This window comes from Dromaius novaehollandiae, chromosome 5, assembly GCF_036370855.1.
Source record: "Dromaius novaehollandiae isolate bDroNov1 chromosome 5, bDroNov1.hap1, whole genome shotgun sequence".
Classification (NCBI taxonomy): domain Eukaryota; kingdom Metazoa; phylum Chordata; class Aves; order Casuariiformes; family Dromaiidae; genus Dromaius; species Dromaius novaehollandiae.
This window is the reverse complement of record NC_088102.1, coordinates 16,225,077-16,245,487: the sequence shown is the minus strand read 5'-3', so window position 1 is coordinate 16,245,487 and position 20,411 is coordinate 16,225,077.

Genomic DNA, 20,411 nt, shown 5'->3' with positions numbered 1-20,411 from the left:
GAGGGGGAGTGCTCTAGAACTGTATTTCTATATCTACCTAGCCTTTGGGGTACTGCTGATTTTGGATTGATTAAATTTCTGCTGATATTCCTTCTGTGATCCCTTCTGATCAAAGCAATGAACTACTTGCTAATTGACAGTGAGTTTGTTCAGGTGCTATTTATTTTTAATTGGTTATAAGAGAGTTTGGCTGTGCTTGTGCACTTGTTTGTGTTTCCCATGAAATATGCTGAGTGAGAGACCAAGGTAATAGCCTAAGACATTAAAACAAGTTTGGAAAAGGCCACTCCCTGATCTGCGTACTGAGCGCTAAATGGTAGTCTGGTGCCGACAGTAGGGAATGACATTTATAGCATGTAATAGTTACAAAACCTTCAGATAAGCCACCCTTGTATTTCCTCGTAGGAGTCCTTCTGGCAAGGAAGATCACCTTTAAAGGACTAAAAGTTGCATAGAGTAGGTTAAGGAACTACTTATTTTCAGTCTTTAATATGAAGTAAGCATGACCTCTGTCACTTTTAAATATTATTTAATTCTATTTGAACACTGTGTTTAGACTATACCTGAAAAACCCATGTAGTAGGTCAGCAGTTCTCTTTTTTCTTTTTTTCCTGTCCTTTCGCTGAAGGAAAAAGCTTGGTGCATGGCATCTTAGCCTACTCAAGATCATTGATCATTCTTCTGTATGTCACATCTCCTACTACAGTCTGAGGGTTTACCCAGCAGTTGATTAAATCTATTAGAAAGCTGCACTTGCTTAGCTGCCTAAGTATTGTGGTTTTAGAATCCCGTGATGAGTCTATAATTAATCCTGTGGTGCAGCTTTGGCAATTTTCTGTACATCATTCCAAGTGGGAAAAGGCGGCAAGGTTACTGTATGGGACCATGACTACTATTTAAGCACTTTTAGCATTTTGATAGTGAAGGGCTTATAGCACCATTTCATACATAAATGACAAAGCTAAATATTCCTTTAGCCCTATTAACATCAATTTAAAGCCCTTTTCCTGGGAGATAATTAGTTGATACCCCCATTGAAGTTCTAATTTATTTCATAAGAAAAGGCTATAATTGGACATTGTTCCTGCCCAATACCCAAGAAATCACATGCACAAGTGGTCGTTTCTATTCTACAAGCACATGCCTCTTCTCAATGTGAGTTTATTTGTATTGCAGAGCAGCCTTTAATTTCTATTTATTATGTGGTCTTTTGTGGCCTGTGTCTGCAAAGCACCACTTCACAGTCCAGAGGTGAGACCACAACTACTACACCACAAACCATCCTGGGACTGTAGTGTATCACCTCAGAGGTCAATAAACAGAGAAGAATAATAGCGATGGAGAGAAGAAGATGAAGAGAATTACTTACAAATAGAGGGGAAAAAATATCCAGAAGGATTTGGAGACTGTAAGGAATGAGGAAAGAGAAAAATTGCTTGGCATACTCCGAAGAGGGATTATCAAAAATGACTTCAGGCTAGCAAAGTTATACCTATTGAAAAACATTTTCTAGTGTTGAACACTATTATGCTATAACCTTTTACTCAGGTGAGCTATCCCACTGGCAGTAGATGGACTACTTCTTCAAAAAGCCTTCTTTATATGAGTTTGCCAGCCTCTTAAGCTGTGAAACAGGGTTGCAAGAAAAGCGATGGAGGCTCCATTACAGAAGACATTCAAATGCAGTCTAGATGAAGCCTTATGTAATGAATCATGGAGGATGGTCTTGCTGTCAAAGGCGGAGGCCCTACGTGACTCTCTTTCTCAAACAGTAGATCTGAGGGTAGGACTGAACTGAACTGGTATTGAAAGTTGTCCTACTACTGTAAAACCTCAGCCGTGCTCTGACTTTGTGTTATGGTAGGAAATAATAGTATCCTTTTCTCCCTGCATCATGATTTCTGTTCTCAAAGAAACGTGGGCCATGGGAGAAATGTAGCGTCCTCTGGCCAGATTCCCAATGTGTATACAAGGGGCAGTAGGACCCTGGGCTGGGACACAGTTTATGTCCAGTGTAGAACGGTATTGAGAAGGAACTGAGGATCAAACATGCCTGATGCCCGTAATTAAAATATTAAGATAGATACTTCATTTGATTAAAATATTAAGATATTTTATTGCATATATGAATGACTGATATACTTACAGTGTGGTGTTCTGAGCTTGTGAAATATCAACTGACAATTCTTATCAATAAGAGAGTCTTATGAAGGTTCAAAAGTTAGGGGGTTTTTTTGTTTTTGTTTTTTCCCTTCTGGTGGGCAGGAATCAGAAAAATGTTATTGTTCCCAGACTTAATTTGAAATAAGTTATTTAAAAAGTTAAGTTTTGTGAAAAGTAAAGGGCAGAACAAATTAAAGTGCTGAGTGTTTCTTTCTCTCTCTCTCTCTCTCTCTCTCTCTCTCTCTCTCTCTTTTTTTTTTTTTTTTTGTCCTTATAAATCAAATATGAATGGTGAAGCTGGACACACTGTATGTCTCACTGTGATTCTCTGGGTCAATTTGTCCGCATCATTTAACTGTCCAAGAATTTGCTTTTTTGTGCTATCAAAAAAGCCGAGGGCTTGAATATAGTTGCAGTTTTGCTTTGGGACTGGAAAGCATTATTAGAGCTATATTCAGAAACCTCTCTCTCTTCCTGTAGCCAGTACAATCATTCTTCCGAAGACCTGTGTTTGGGATTAATATTTTATGCATGAAATGTTTCATGTACAGTAGTGACATAATAAGAAGAGGCATTTTATTAGTTTGTGCATGCAAGAAGAATGGATTACAGAAACAGGAAGTGTGTAAGGACTTGCCTTGAGATGCCATTTTTATTAACACCTAAGTTCATCATTTTAAGGCAAACATGGTTCATGCTTTTTAGTTTTTTTTATTTCATTTTGCCAAACCCCGTCTAAAGAGGTAGCACCCCATTTATTTATGTTCTTCATGCATATCTTGCACAGAAAATAGCCCATGTGGAAAGACAGCAAACAGATAGCTGCAGCTGTTGCCACTTATGCTCCAGAGCACAATTTTAGGAATTAATGATTTCTAATCCTGAAAATAATATAGATACAGAATGGTGTTACATTCCAAACTGCCAGGCTGAAGTCCTTTGCTCTTATTTCATAAATATGTTTACAGGAGTCTGCCTTAATCTCTCAACTGCAAGAAAAGCTTAGAGTTCACTCTGTGTTTTAAGTTAAAGTTGTTGACCTTTGGCAACTCATCAGTAGCCTGGGAAATATGCTGAGATATTGCTTGGTTGAAATATTTAAGATAATTGTAAGGCACCGGAGCTGCCGTTAGATAAAGCTCCTTCTGGTCTTGCCATCTACTTCACTGACTCAAGATAAATGCAAATGGTTTTGGCACTTTGGGGCTATTGTTGAAGTGAAGAGATACAATGTGCTTGTTTGACAATTGCAGGTTATTAAAGACTATTAAATTGGTAATCCCTGGGTAATGGAGGTAAATCTCTCTTTGGTAGCAGCAATAGAATGACTTTTGTCTAAGATTTTGATTATTATTATTATTTTATGGTTTAGTAGAACAATCTGCAAATTGTTCCTGACCTCAGATTTTCAAAAATCATGAATCAAATTCCTTTTCTCTCAAGACGCGAAGCAAAATATTGTCCTGTTTGACTTCTGTTGTTTGAGCTTTATGGGAAGGGTATATTTTCAAACTTTTCTCTACAATTGTAAAGTTTACACTTTTTGAAAAAATGAAAATGAAGGTATTAGCATGAGCTGTACTATAATGAAAGCACCCAACAATATAATGGTAGAATCATGGTAATTGGATGCATCACTACATAAATCTTTCATCCTAATGGATTCTAAAGCTCATATCAAATGGATAAAGTTATTGACCAAAAATGTACAAACAGGGGAAAAAGTGACCTGTTTTTCAGTAGTACTGATAACCTGCAGTTCCTGGTGAAAATGAAGAGAGACACTGGTGCATGGTGCTTCTGAAAATCTGACTGCCATTCATATTGCATCTTGTTACCAAAGCTGGGTGACAGTGACAGGGTATTGACAAATAAGATGCCTTCTATTCCATCCTTCTCTTCATGCTACATTAGCTTTACTCTCATCAGTAAATGTGTTATTAAAATAAGTGATTTCCAATATGATAAAGAAAGAGCTACTGTAGGGAGCTTGATGTTGCCAGGGTCATGCCAGTCCACTTGTTTTTGAAGACTTCCATCTATCTTCTTAGTTTTATCCCTCTAGTGTATTTTTTTTTTTTTCTGTTGACCTTTAAAAGTAAGGAATTTGCCTATGCGCAGAGAGTTTGGCTGAGCTTTTATCATCTTGGCTCTCTTTTCTCAGTCATTATCACTGGCTGTCTTTGGTGATACAAGCACCATGCAGCCCTAGACTTCCCTCTGCCCCCCTTATTATTGCCAGTATCCAAGAAACATCCTGCTCTGTACCATCCTGGAAAATGAGAAGCAGAGAACAAAAATCTGAAAGAGCATCCTGTGGCTTGAGACATTGTACTGGATGTTGCGGTGAGCAAAGCAGTCAGTAGATGGTTTAGTTAACTGGAATGTGGATATGATTTTCAAAACTGGCAAGTGAAAAACACTAGTTTCTTACTCCATGACATTTCTTTATGTATGACTCTTGGGACCTTCCCCCCCCCCCTCCCCCTCCCCCCAGCATTTAACAATTCAGGATTTTCAAATGCATGGAAGTATATAATTTCAATAGGACTAAGGGCTTAGGCTTAAATAAGTTTTCTCCCTTAGTAAAATAGAGATCATATTTCCTGTCATCTGTTCTTTGACTTATTCATTTAGGTTACAATTTCAAAAAGGCCTGGGCTTCTACTGGCTCCTTGTTCTCCTTGAATCACAAGAGAGTCTCATGCCATGTGTCTGTGGATCACTCAGTACAATGGGCATGAAACTTCAAGTTCCTAGACAGACTTTAATGGCAATATAAGGGCTATAGTGACATGCTCAGTTCATTTTGAATCCTGAAATGCTTCCTCAGCACTTTCCAGCAGGCTGGGCAATACATTTCCCTTCTCACCCCCCCCCCCCCCCCCCATTTTCCCCCCATCTCAGATAATACAGCATCCTGAGCTTTAACTGAGCTAGTCTGGGTATGTACGGTGTAATCCGGATATAGCAACATGGAGGGCTGAGTGGACTAATTCAAACTGTCCTTGCCAAGGAGTACCAAGCTGCTGTGGCATCTCTATGTAGACAAATGAGGTTTGTCAGTGTGATACTGCAATCTGTGATGCATTCTAAAATGGAATAATTCTTAAGGTCCATGGATGTTTTTAGGATTTGTGTTCACAAAGCACCTTCTGGACAAAGCAGGCACAAATGCAAAATATTTATTTCTTTAACAAGATGTACTTTCAAGGAAAATTTTGAGGCTAAGCACGTTGCAGGGTCTCAAGCAATACAGCAACCCATTGGACTAGATGTTAGAGAAAGTTTAGAAAAGAATCAGATTGACGGCTTAATAATAAAGTAATTTATGTAAACTCCTTTATTTATGTGAACCAGCAACTAGCTCAGATAATAAAAAAAGCAAGTCATATTTTTGTTCTGACTGACTAAGCCAAATGTAGTAAAATTTTAAGAAGCTTGGCCAGTTTGATAGGACCATGTAATGCAGGACTTGTGAGAACATCAAACTGGAAAAGTAAAAATATTTAGCAAATACGATGATGGTCCTAAGAAAGGAGTGTGTGGAAAGTGAAATCACTTTCAAGTACAATACAGAGCTCAGGTGCAAGTATGGAAAGGGGAAGACCAGGAAATGAATAGTAAGGAAATGGAAAGTGTGTGAAACAACAGAAGAGCCGAATTGTAGAACTGGATAATTGGTACCAAAAAATCAATCTATGACTAGGAGGAAGTTCCTGGAAAAGAAAGAAAGGAGGAATAGTAGCAGGCTAAGATCAGATAAGGTAGTTTAAATACTATATGGGCAAGGAGAACTGCAAATTAATCGCAGAACCCAGAATTTGCCTCAGAGGAGGGTGGAGAAAATTATGAACGTTGGCTGGAACACAGGCATGAAATGCTCTTGCGGCATTCACTTGACATAGTGACAGAAGGTTTTCACAGATCATCATCTTGTCTCTCACTTACTGCAGCTCTGATGTGCAGCTCTGAGAGTGACTTGGGAAACTTGTCCTAGTGACGCTCTTGTCAGCGTAACCTCCTTGCCTGGCTTCCATTTGCCTGGTATTTGTGTCTTCAAGTTTCAGCAGAACAAGGATGAGTTGCATGAAGCTGTGACCATGAAAGCTGATGCAGGTTCTTAGGAGGTGCATAATCACACTGAGGCTCAGCACTGATTTCTGCTGTTGTCCTTGGCTTTGTCCACCATGTGTTTTGCAGTTTGGATTGTTTTATGAGCAAGACAGTTGCTTTACAACTTAATAATATGGACATACTATGACAGGGAGCTGTCAAGCCTTTTTAAGTATTATTTAAAGCTTGCCTCAAGGAATATTTTAAATCAGATCACATTATAATCATCACAGACTTGGTGTTTGTGTACTAACTTCATATGCTCTTGCATTAGCTCATCTGAAAATACTTTTCCTTAACTCTTGTGTTTCACTCTAGAGGTCGCTTTATCTACACAAATTCTTCCTGACCTCACCCCTTTTTCATTGATTTTTATGATTTGGCAATAGTTCTTGATAACTTTCATAGACCTGTATGTTATGTTGTTCACCCACAGGTAGTGCCCCACAGCAGTCAGGTGCAGAAAGAGGTTGCTGTGATAATTCCAAAACTCTTGGAGTGTAAGGCTAGCAGGGACAGTCGTGACAATTTAGTCTAACCTCCCACATAGCACTGGTCACAGAACTTCCTGAAATGATTCCTGAGCCAAAGAATATCTTTTAGCCAAGCTGGCTGGATAATCTTGATTTAAGGATTATAGTTGATGAGAAAACCTCCCCACCCTGTAGCAAGATATTTCGTTATTTAATTACTTTCAAAATTTGTACTTTATTTCTGCTTTGACCTTATCTAGACACACATTCTGCCCAGGATCTGATACATGTTTGTCTTCTGATTTGGGATCCTTTTACTATCAGCAGTCTTTTCCTTATATACATATCTATAAGCTGACTGAGGCTATCTGTTATCCTTCTTGGTAAACTAAGTACTGAACATCTTTAATCTCTGGCAGTAGCACAGGGTTTGCAGGCTTTAGAGCTTTTGGGCTGAAGCTTTTTAAACTATCAGCTTTTTAAAAGTCTGGCCATCAGGACATGATGTAGAACTATTTCTTGCATACTTTAAATCTGTAACTCTCTTCTTTTAAGAATACCTCTTCTGATGGTGTGAGGAACTCTCAAACAGTTGCATGTATTTTACCAGTGTTTGATTTTTATTTTTTTTTTTAACCCATGAAGTAGATGGAGGAAAAAATCCAGGTAGACATGGAAGACCATTTTTGTTTTTACAAAAGGGAAAACTGAGGCCTCAGGGTAGCATACAGTCATCTATGATGAGTTTTTGCTGCATCCTGCTCATGGAAACAGCAATCTACCTTTTGTAGAGAAAGAAAAGACAATTAATTAGGAATTAAACAGCGTCAATTTTTATCCCAGAAGTCAATACTTTTTATAGTAGTAGAAGACTGTGTCAATCTTGCAAGCACCTAAAAGTCTATATTAGGTAGACGGAGCCCAATTTGGGATGAAAGCGCTTGCTGTGTTTGAGGGAGTAGATGTTTACAGGACTGCAAGAGCTGCTGATACTTCAGTGTTGTGATGAAGAGACATCAGCATCCAAAGAGCTCTCAGGCCTGCACTGAACTTACAGGCTAATATAAACATAGGTTTTGTCTTCAGTGCAAAAGAGAACAAGGGATTTTAGAAAAGATAATAAATATACATTTATTGTTCCCACTGCAAAATCCTTTTGGAGGCAATGCAGTACAGTTTTTATTGAAAACTGAACCACAGGTACTGGCTATGGTGTTGGTCTTGCCTAGGTACTGTGTGTTGAATAAGACACCCACCCCATGTCTCTGTGAGGGTTTTGCTGAAGTGTGTTAATTGTCTTGTGATAAAAATCACTTTTTTTTGACAGTGAAGGCAAGAGTGTCTTTAATATCTTGATAATTGCTGGAAGAAGGGAAAGTGAGAGAGTGAGTGGATCCCCTGGATTGCTGTCTAGGTTTCTTCCCAGTCTTTAGTAATACAGAAAACATTTGTTTATTCTTGTGGATATACTTACTCCTTAAGGTTTTTAATTTTTTTTTTCATACTGCTGATTATGCTGAAGGGAAGGCTCCAGCTTTTCTAAAATGCACCTTCCCTCCAGCCAAAAATCTCCATGTTCTGTAGTGGCAAATTCTGAAGTTACACAAGATAGGACACAGTCTCGCTGAACTCTAATTGCCAAAAACAAAACTGCAGTCCTATATCTTCCCTCTTATCATACCAGATGTATTAAGGTGCATGGAGAGGCCTTAAACCCAGTGGGATTGTAATTCCACTACAACAGCATTTTAGAGCCCAGCGTTTTATCCTCTGAAAGTGAGGCTAAACGATCGTGTGAGGAATTTGGACAGGGAAACCTATCCTCAATTAAATTGGAAAGGGATATGACATACGAAAGAAGAGCCCTCTGAAGTATGACACTCACTTCCTTATAGTTGATCTGACAGAATTTGAGTCTGTTGATCTAAAACTCACCCTTTTCCATGCACTGTAGAGGATGACAGATGTTCAGAGGAACCTAACATGATTAGCGCTTTTGCTCTGGGAGGCAGGAAAGGATGTTATGATTTACTTAGATTGTTGATTCAGTATGCTCTGTTCAAAAGTTTGTAGCAAATGCTGCTGTTGCTTTTCTAAACTAATGCCTGAATTCTATGCTGTTTTTTTTTCCTTCTTTTTTTTTTGTTTTTATTTTGGCTGAATCTGAAGTGTTTCACACCTCAGCTCCAAGGTTATGTCTCCAGATCATATTCTTACAAGTGGGATTACTTTTTCACTGTCATTCATCTGTACTTCAGACAGTTATCCAGGATAGGCCTTCTATTTAAAAAACCTCTGACTTCTTGTTATTTTCTATAATGAGGCACAAGGCAGAAAACTTTATGGGGGCAGTAGAAATATGAATATCTTACCAATACAGGGCAGTTAGGTGTTTTGGTTCCACAGTAATTGTCTGAGGACCAACTTGAATTTCAAGCAGGTTTTGTATTTCAGTGTGAATATTTCAGATACTTCTAGGAAACAGCCAGAATCCTTAAAGGTCAGGTACTATTGTTGATTCTGTGTCGTTTGTCACAAAATAGCCAGCTGCCAAGCTCCCCTTATGACCAGCATTACCTGGCAGTTCAGGTAGTTTTGGGAGGGCCATGGAAGAAGCACAGGAAGATCAGCACTGCGATGACACCGATGCTGCAAGTGTCAGAAGGCCGTCTCGGAGACATCCCCTTTGTCTCTGTTCTCCACAGCGCCAACCCACAGCTCGTATGAAGTTAACCAGTGCATGATAGGAAAGCTCTTGTGCCACATCACTGCAGCCTGAATACCCCATCTCCATCAACTCAGCTGTCTGTTACGCTGACACCTCCACTTTCCCTTGTCTCCTGTGTAAATTTACTCTTTTCCTCTGCTAGAGAGCTTTATGTCTCGAGGAACAGAAAGAACAAATCATCATCATCGTCAACTTATGAACAAATGGAAATGCTCAAAAATTGATGGCAAACCAAGAATAAGCTGAAACAAACCCAGCAAGCCATGCTTAGGATAGAATACGCTGCCAAGGATGCTCTTGACACATTATACTACCTGTATATGTTACAATAAGAAGATGCTCTTTACCTTGGAGGCAACATAAATTCTGTGTGTTAACACGCAGGCTGCCAAGGCTAACACTGCTTTTATTTAAATACTGACCTGAATACAACATACAGCCAATGTACATTAATGGCATGTAAATCATTGCTGTGCTATAGCTGCCATAACCTATTTCTTTTTCCTCTTTTCTAACACTGTGAAAGTTTTGTTTCATTTCTCCCCTTCCCTTGAATAAATGCTGTTTTCAGTGCACAGCTCCAAGCTACCTCTTTATTGCCACTTCCAGGCCTATGGTACCTGGAGTTAATCGCCCTTCAGCTACATATTGTTAACTGTGATGTGCCTGCTTACCTATAAAGAAGGAAAAGGCTCCTTCTTTATCCTGGAAAATAAGATATATTCTACAGAATTGCTGGGGTGTGGGGAAGTCTTTGTTGAAAGAAGGAGACTACAGCTATTTTTTATTAGTATTATAAAGAAATCCTTACTCCATTGAGAGCACATGCCGCAATGTGAGGGAATGTAACATTTCCTGCGCTATCAAGACATTATTTGCAGCTTGTTTAATGAACTCAATTTCATTTTATCTGTACTTTGTATGTAGATAAAGAAACAAATAAAAGCATAAAAATGGGAGATTTCTCAGGCACCATTTTTTGGGGAGGGGAAAAATGATATAGCAGTCTCGACCACAGATATCTTGGTCACATTGTCAGGATGGACAGCTCAGTCTGTCATTCATTGCCCATGGCAGTGAATTGGGACAGGAGTTGTTGATATGACACTAAACAGAGAATTACATTTTTCTACACTGTATGGAAAACATAGATGTATTCTTGTTCTCCGTGCCTCCGAACAGGAGAACAATGCTGATAGGAGCCCACTACTTTAAATTGTTGTTGGCTATTCACAGCACTGACAATAGAAGGCAGTTGTGAACTGGCAAAAAAAAAAAAAAAAAATCGTACTCAAAATGACCGTAAACCATTTGGCACACACTGAACAGAGAGCAGGCTGGTTTTATTCAAACGATGGCTGAATTCCTAAGCAGCCATCAGATCTGGGGGGCAGGGGTGGGTTGGAGTGACTGTGGGGTATCCCATTCTCCCTTTCCCCCCCAATTTGATTTCAGTTCTTTGGATACCAGTGCAATAAATTGAAAACTCATTACATTTAAAAAGAAGTTGTGATTGCTCAGTATTATGCTTGAAACAAGCAGAAATCCCTGACAAAAGCCCTGCCTCTGCTCAAGGAATGGGCATCTAGAGATATTACACACACAAACAACAATTATTTTATTTTATTTCTTAACATAAACCCAATAAACATGAACCATATCCAAACACGTAACCAGAGCACTGCTTGTGAAAACAGAGTGGTGATGCTCCCATCCCATTTGGAGGAGTGCATGTTTTTGTGTATATACAGACAAGTGGTAGTGAAAATGAGTTTTCAAAAATCCTGATGTGGCTATTTAGAAATACTTGTATGGAAACTTCAGAATCCTGGTCTATTCAGTGTCTGGCCCATTTCTGTGGACCACATTGGAGGAGGCTCTTCCTCCTACTTAGGGCTTAATTTTTTCAAGATGCTGTCCCACCTTTTCGTTTTTGTATTCCCATTAGCCTTTTGACTATTGCTTCTCTCTCCAGAAGTTGCCAGCGCAGAAAACTTGTGGGGAGCTTAGGCATGTTGGAGCAAGCATGGTATTAATGTAGTTGCTGGCTGCAGGGAGGCTCAGCATGACTGAGCATTTATCTGGGTTTTTGTTGCTGTAATTCCACTTCTGTAATACTCCCTGGGCCTTGGAGATGAGGGGAAAAAAAAAGGGTTACAGCAAGGAACCCTCCCCACACACACTTAGAAGTGCAGTAAAGACAGGGATGGGGGAAGAACCAGATTTTGTTACAGTATGCTGTGGCTACAGCTTCCTGAGAAATCTCTCAGGTGCAGCACATATATTTTTGACATTCAGTGGGTTGGACTGGTTGGAGGTAGCTTCCAGCCTGATAGCAAGGGCCGTGGACAACTAAAAGCAACAGGCCCACCCTCCGTGGAGATGTCCCACCCCAGGGACACACAGTTTGGTGTGTGGTTAGGGTTGGGGTTTCCCCGCTGCTTAACATCAGGTAATTCTTATGGTGCGAGTAGGTTTAACTAAAGGACCTAGCCAGTGGTTGTGTCGAAATTAGGATGAAACCATAGAAGGGGCCTAATTTCATTGTTGGAGAGGTTTTTAAACTGAGAGCTCTGAGGGAGACAGTGTGGCCCCATGAGGGCCATGTATGGCAACAATTCCCTTCCTTTAGTGACAACAGGTCTTTTCCTCCCCATCTAAACTCATAAAAGTGACAGTGTCAGAAACTGACTTGCTGCGTTTATCAACCTGTGTAACCACACTTGTCCAAACCTAGCAGCTAATTTAGTCTCTAGATCCTTTGGCCCTGTGGCAACTGAGGAACTGCTAAGCTGACCTGCGTACAAAGAGAACTTGTGTATGCTGTGGAAGAGGCTAAGGTGGGAGGCTGGGGATGGATTTGCTTGGAGAGAGTGAATCAAAGCAAGCTGGAATATCTACTGGTGTCATTTAGTGTGCTGAGTCCCTCTACTCAGGCGATGCCAGAGAGGTCCCTGTGTCCTCGTTAGCAGTGTGTGCTTCTGACTGTGCAGCTAGTGCCTATCTTCCCACAAGTGATTTACTGGAAGCTGAGAGAGAGCCAGCTAGTAAAACTGATGGAGTTTTGCAATTGTTAAAAATATAGCAAAAGAAACCTCTACAATATCTGTGCATGAGAAAATAATGTAACATTAAAAAAAAAAAAAAAAAAAAAGCAAAGCTATTGTCTGTAAAACTGTCCTGCAAAACCTGCCCTTGTGATACAGTTTTGCTGCTCTAGTTCTGGTCTGTATAATCTGGAGAGCTCCCAGAAAACAGTGTCCTCAGAGAATGCAACACATGTACCTTTTGCTCTCCTGCACACCTCACAAGAATCTCTAGCTTTCTGAGCTGCTCTTTGGAAGTGCAGAAGTTCTTCCATTGATCATCTGAAAAGGACAAGCAGAGTACTCTATCACTTCTGAGGTTTTCATTCACCTTTCCCTGAGCTGCTGGAAGGTAGCAAAGCTGGCGATGGCGTGCTGGATGTGTTACGCTGGTATTCGCAGTAGTACTGACAAGCCTTCAGGGGCTTCTACTATGCTACACTGTCATGGTAAGGGTTAAGCTAATTGTGAGATTTGGAGTCAAGGAGGACAGTTCTCCTTGAGGATGGGATTGGCAAATCCCTTGTGTATTTCTTTTGACTTCTGCAATGTGATCTTTTATGTACCAATCATATTAAAACGTTATGGTGAAACAACCATAAGAATGAAACTTGTGGAAGCAGGAATTTCTCTGGAATGGGCCAGTGGAATTCATGTTTTCAGTGTTCTTTACTTTCATCATCACAGTTGTGTTATGTGACCTGTGACAATTTTTGCAGTGGGATTAGTTTGGAAACCTTAAAAGTCTCTGTAGGACACGGAAGCTCTTTACTATGCCATTTTCCTCCTAAACTGAGGTTCCTGAGCCTCACTACCATGCTGGAAACAGAAAGAACAAGCTAGAGAAAATGTATGTATATTCCTAGATACTGAGGTGACAGAAATGTTATAAATACTTTGACGGTGGCCACAACTTTGGGTCTGGGGAGGGAGGTTCCAATACAGAGAGATGCAGATTATTATCTTTGATCAAAAAACAAATTCTGAACAATATTGAAAATATTTATTTGAGCAAAATGGTGCGTGAAACATGGAAAAGGATTCTGAGAAACCTCTTCCAGAGATAATTTCTGGAAATCAATCTACTTTTTAGTATCCAGCTAATACAGTATTTGAGAGACTTAAGTTAGTTCTACAGCTACTTGTAACTACTGAACCTGTAGGTGATTTTTTTTTCCCCCTGGTAGAAGTTTGAATCAAATCCAAATGCTCTCCTGCTGATGGGAGCAGCAGTTAGGCAAATTAGAAAGTCACTGAGTCTGAATTTAGAAGATTAATTTATTACTTCTCTTTTTTACAATAATCATTAGTAGCGCTGGGCGGAAATGAGGAAAAAGATTTTGCAAAAAAGGAAAACAAAAGAGATTTATTCTCTGGGGAGGAGGAAAGGAAACAAAATAGCATTTCAATGGCATTTTACAACCCAGTCCATTTTATTAATGATGTTTCATGTCCAATACATTTGTGAACACCCATGTGAACACAGAACTGCAGCTGGTGATTTTGTTCTGCGTTACTAGCGAGGAGAAAAGGGGTGGTGGAGGAAGCATCTTTGAAAACGAAATCACATCTTTTATTCAAATATCTTTTGAAAAAAAGGTCACAGATAACAACGGTTACTAGGTTCATTACTAGGTTCAATTACCAGTTTCATAAATTTGGGAATAATCCAAATTTATTAGAAATTTCAACTGCCTGCTTGACTTCTTCACAACTGCATTATTGACATTGACTTGAATTTACGAGTTGTTGTCAGGCCTTGGAGCAGCTCCTGTAATGAGGAGGAGCTAACCAGAGATAATACTGAAAAGTTATAATACTTTGAAGTCTGTTCTGCAGGGTTTTATTCTTTTCGGGGGCGGGGGAAGATGTTGGAGGGGGCTAGATTTTTGTTTTATTTTATTTTGAATGCAGCCTAATTGTGCCACAGTATTAAGACAATACATCTTTAAGTTTTCATATGAAAGTAGGAGCTTTGGTATGACAGAATATCAAAGTGAAAATTAATGTCCGCCACTTGTATATTGCCTAGACGTTACTTTAGAGAGAAAACAACAGGAGCGAGACGAAGCCATACATATGTTAAATTCACATCAGTAATAAAGATTAAGTAGAAGTTAATAGCATCCCAGTCATGCTTGTGGAGGTAATCTCCTTTCTGAAAATTCAAAATTAGATTTGGAGGATCGAAGCAAACAGGGGGTGAGACTTTGGCGTAATATTTTAATCAAATTGTCATGAATGAGTGGATACAATTAAGAATTCTGTCAGTCACAGTGCTGAGCCCCTTTTGTTAGTCAGCTGTTGTGAGGGATGCACTAGGGCATCGTGGGTAGAGATTAAACTTGACCTTTCCCAGGATCTTTATTTTTGACCCTCTAGCTAGGCTTTGCTTGTCAGATGGCTATTTTTTTTTTTTTTTTAAACAGAGGGTAGCAAAGGTTGGGGACAGACAAAGATGTTCTCTCTCTCTCCCTCTACCTCTCTCTTTTTTTCTTTTGCTAAATACAGCAGACAAGGCTCAATAACGGCTCCCTGTCAGCTGCAAAGTGCCCATCTAAACCTCTTTCCTTCATTACTTCTCTGATGTGTACTGTATGTCATTCCTTGGACAAATTTACAGCTGAAGAATCTGTGCCAAAGGCAATACAACTTAACGTGCAGGGAAATGTTTTCTATTCAATAAGTTGTGCTCTAACATCACTACAGCAGGGTTGCTTTGTTTTTTAAAGTCCTTTGGATAACTTGGGCTTCTTTCTAGAAATTTTAACTGTAGTTCTCGGGGGGGGGGGTTAAGAGTGGTTTTGGACAATCTTCTGTTACTGAGAAATTTTGTTCTGTGAACAGTCCTCTTGAGGTTATGTCAAATTTAACATTGAGATTAAAAATCAAATGCTTTTTCCTTTCAAGTTAAGCCTGATGATACATATTTTAATTGCTGTTTATGTAAAAATGTTCTCATGTATGGATCTTTGTGCACTGGTTCACAATGCAAGAATATTTTATTGTGAGAGTTTCTGTGAATTCAGATTGTGTAGGACCAGAGTAATAGCTGTTTGTCTCACGGCTTATTATAACAATTTGTATCACGGGATGCTTCATGGCTCCAACTGAGATCAGACCCTACTGCTTTAGTCATTTTATGCATATTATTTGTGACGATTTTTCTTTTCCCTGCTTTGGGACCTGTGGAGCTATAGGTCCTTAGCTATGGAATTACTAACTCGAAATACCTCACTTGCCTGGAAAAGGTTGTTCAAAAAAAACCCGGAACAACTCCAAAACAATGAAAACTTCTTTTATATACTGAATTCATACTGATTTGCACTAATGCATTTGAAAACCTCTACCAAAAAGTGACTTGGAGAAGATAAAATAGATGATTTCAAAATACTGACTTCTTGTTTCTTCCCAGTGGCTTTACCATTGTCCAGGCATTGAGACATTCTGTATCTGCTGTTGAGAAACTTAAAAAAAAAAAAAAAAAGAAAAAGTTATTTCAACACCACAAATGGCTCCCAAAGGCGTTAAAGTACATAAACACAACTACAAGAAATGCAAATACTAGAACCAGGGCTCACCACTCATTTATAAATGAAGATAAATCAGTTGTATGCGACAAACCAAGATTAACTTGATGCCTGAAGCATGTTCTATATTAGAGGTTTCCACATGCTCACATAGAGGTGGGTTGTCTTTCTTTTTTCTTTTCTTTTTTCTTCTTTTTCATTAAATAAAACTGAATTTATTATTTTAAGCTGATCCCAGATGATTCTTTTATCTTCACTCTTTTCTTTTCCTCCTCTGCCTTTTTATACAGTGTGTTTGGTAAATAGAAAGAAGTGCTTTCGACATTGGGTGACAGTATGTAATCTACATTCCCACTGTTTGTTTTACCTTTTGTTATAGAAAGAATAAAGTCTGAGCAACTTGCGCTAGTACATCAGTTTCTTTGCACTCCTCTGTACTGTAGGACCTAATTATATTTTAACACTGCATTTACTCCATTTGCCTGGAGAATTATTTCAAATAAACTGACAGACCTATTGTGCTGTGACATCATAGTAACTCTTTTTTGTTGTTGTTTGGGGGGTTTATTTTATTTTTTAACAGAGAAAATAAGCCCTTCTGTGAACTCAGCAATAGCACAAGAAATTGCATTAACAACATTTAACCAAAATGTTGATAACATACTGAAATAAACGCTACTGCACTTCAGGGGTTGAAAGGAATATGCATCAAAATGCTTGGCATTTAATTTTTTTTTTCTTTGGGAATTTAGCCAGTAAAATATAGCTGCCAGTGTCTCAGGCCTGCGTGTGTTCTTCTGCAATATGCTCTCGATCAATCAGATTTGCATAACTAAACTGTCGGCGAGCCCGCTCTGCTGCCCAGGTGCAGGGCCATTTGCATATAGAACAGCGAGGAGGTCCCAAGAGTCACTTCAGACTCCAGTGACTGCTGAGCCCGCAGTCCGCACCGCACTGGAAATGAAATTGGAATGACAAAAAAATGGTAGTGCTAGTCTGCAAGGGTGAAATATGCACTTGTGTTTCAAAGGTTATGTAGAGATCACAAGACAGCATTCAGGCACGAGAATATGCACAAGCCCACAGAAAAGCAAATGCCGTTCTGTGTATTTTGTTTCCCCTTCCCCCAAACACAATGATACATATTTTCTGAATATAAATACATATATACACACATATATTTATACACACACACACAGGCACACACACAGTATGTATTTTTTTTCCTTTAAAGGTGTGTATCAGAATTTTACTTATTCTTCAGTGCTTAGGTATGGAGTCAAGAGATGTGGGTGTATTTTAAGTATATAGTTCTTTTCAATTAAATCTCCTGGGGTATGAAAATTAAATAAATAAGAGACCTTTCTCTCCTGTTTATTTCCCTCTGGAATATGCACCCACTTTTTCAGCACATTTGCCTGTAAGCGTATTTCCTGCTTCCTGGACTATATATTGCTCAGTTAGAAGAGCTAGATGGTGAATAATTACTATAATGTATCGATAGAACTGGAAATAGAAAAAGAAAAAAATGGGTAACAGAATTGATTACTAAAAGTTCTTCATCTGAGGCTTGCCATAGGTATCATTATCCCCGTTTCACAGGCAGGAAACAGACATGCAGAGCAGTGATGTGATTTTCCGCCAGGAGAGTGGTGATCCATTGGCACTCTGGAAGAAACAGAATCTTTTCCTTGCACTGTGTAGGATCTCATGTGAGATTCTCTGTTCTAACCATTAAGAAAGGTGGCCTCTTCCTCCACCACATATTACTAACTATTGAAGGAGAAGGATGTTCTTCTTCCCTTACTTGATCAGACTTTGGTGTTGGACACTATTTTCCCAAGGCGGTTTTTGAGGGACACTATTTGGTGTGTGGGGCTGGACCCAACCACCCCCCTCACACAGCTGAGTGCATCCCAGCCCTGGCGAGGAAGGAATACTGCAGATTTGGCCCCTGCTGAAACGTGCTGCTTTGGCGGCGGAAGGCAGGAGACAAGGTGTCCCTCCTGGTTTGAATGTCAGTTGTTGTCAAGTTGGCATCCTGAGCTGTTTCCATGACAACAGCTTTTTGTGCTGGGGGACGAGGTCATGCACCTGTGATCTCAATGAAAAGGACAATGAGAGAATGTACATTATTTAAAGCTTTTATCTTCCAGTACTTGTTTGAGTATAACCTTGAAATTGGGTGAATAAAGGGCAAAGTACATTGCTATGCATAGGGCTGAGTTAAACTAAATTGGTTAGGAAGAGGTGTGAGAAAGATTGGGGGCATTTTACTGCATAGACACTTCTCTAACTTTCCATGGGTCGGTCACACTGTTTCGTCAACTCTCCACCTCTTATATCAGCAAAAGTTTCTCTGAAGTGAAAGGAGTCCATCATTCTGGTGAGAGACTGAAAGGAAGGGGAAAGAACATGCAAACGGTTCGGCCACTGGCTTTCTATTGGTATTTTTCCTAAAAGATGCTTGGATTAGGTTGGCCATTGTGGTTGTGCTTTGGCTGGCCACCACAACAGACAAGCTCCTATCATGTGGAGTCAGATTATAAATGATTAAGTATGTCAGTATGATTATGTCAGTCAGTATGCTTATGTATCACTCCCCACCTTGATTTGTTATGATTGCCAGCATGCTTCCAAAGCTTAACTTAGGCTGTCAGTAAGATGAGGCCTGCTAGAATTAAATATAAATTATATTCTACAGAAAATAACGTGGATGCTGGATACTTTTCATGTTTTCTCATATCCAAAATCCAAAGAATTTTGGTAAGAAAAAGATTAAAAACAGCCAAAGGTGGTTGGTTTTTCTGGTAACGTCTTCTTATTTTGTCATTGCTGTTGGTGCTCTCAGTCTCCTAACATTGAAGCACGATTGGGCTGGCTACAATTTTCTTCCTTTAAGAACTGTTGTAAAATATTGTTGATATATTTTGTTTCTTGAGGAAAGAAATCTAGCAGTGGCTCAAAATGAGTAAAAAGGAAGCCCAAACAGTAATTGTTTGAAGAATAGTTAAAATAATGAAATCTAAGTGACTTGGCCTGAAATGAGGAAAAAATTAAAACTTCACCTGACTCAAATGCAAATGAATCGTATTATTATTCACAAAATATCCCAATATTTTTGTATGTGTATATGATCTACATAGATCAGTACACATACTGACTATTTTATTTTGAATGCTTCTGGGTTTTTTGGCCATGATAGTCATCTCTTGCACAGCATATTTAAATACAATTCATAGACCATCCCAATAAAGCTGGAGGTGTAATAAGAGCAATTGAACAAATTCAGCTTTGGATATAAAACACAAACTTCTGAGATCATTTAGACTCCAATTTTTACAGCTTATCTACATCAGGGATTTCTTTAAAATCAGCATTTAGAGTGGCTTTCAAATTTCTGCTATTTATGTAGGTGAAAGGAACTGTTCCAAGGAAGGAGAAAGAAAACATCAGAAAATGAGAAGATTAGTTAAAACAGTAGAGAGCCTGAGGAATGGCTACAATTATCAGGAAAGACTATAAAGGTTAAAACGTAGAGGTAGGGATGACTGCAGCCCAGGCATATCTTACCTTATGCTCTTGTGAGAGGAAGGCAAATGATCACTACACTGTGGCTGCTCTGAATAAAATTATCCCAAGGGATAACATAGGTTTCTGCAATCAGCTCTCCTGGCACTGCCCATCTCTTGCCCAAAGTAGGATCCACGGGAGTACAGGAGTGCGTTTGTGAGACTGTCGTGAGAAAAACAGACCTATACAGATGCATGCAGAGTTACATTAATCGCTTGTGGCCAGGGCTCTGAGGTAGGTCCTAGAAGGCAAACCAACCTCTGCAACGCTAAAGCAAGGCAAGTCAAAGTAGATGGCTGCTCAGTGCTTATGCCAGCACAGTGACAATTCCAGCCTTCGATATTTATACATCTAAACTCTCATTCTCTTCTCTCTTAATTTGCAAGAGGAGACACTTGCCGGCTCCCTCCCTTCCACCCAGTACAGGTCAGCTGCTGTGCTGTGTGCCATTGGGCTCCGAGATAGCTGAGCAGTGAAAGCAATGCACAGTCCCTGTTACTGGTGATGTATGAGAGAGAGAGAGATCACTGTCACAGTATATCTGCTATTTTCAGTTTAATTAGTAGTCAGAACTTCATTTGTCAACTTAATCATTGCAGACAGACACCACAGAGATCAGAAGTGGAAAAAAAATTGAGAAAACAAATGAAAAAAGCCCATTTGTGGCTCTAGGCATATGTTATTTGCTTCTCAGCTCAGTTTATTTCAGTATTTCACTAAAATTTAGAGTAAAAAAATGGAG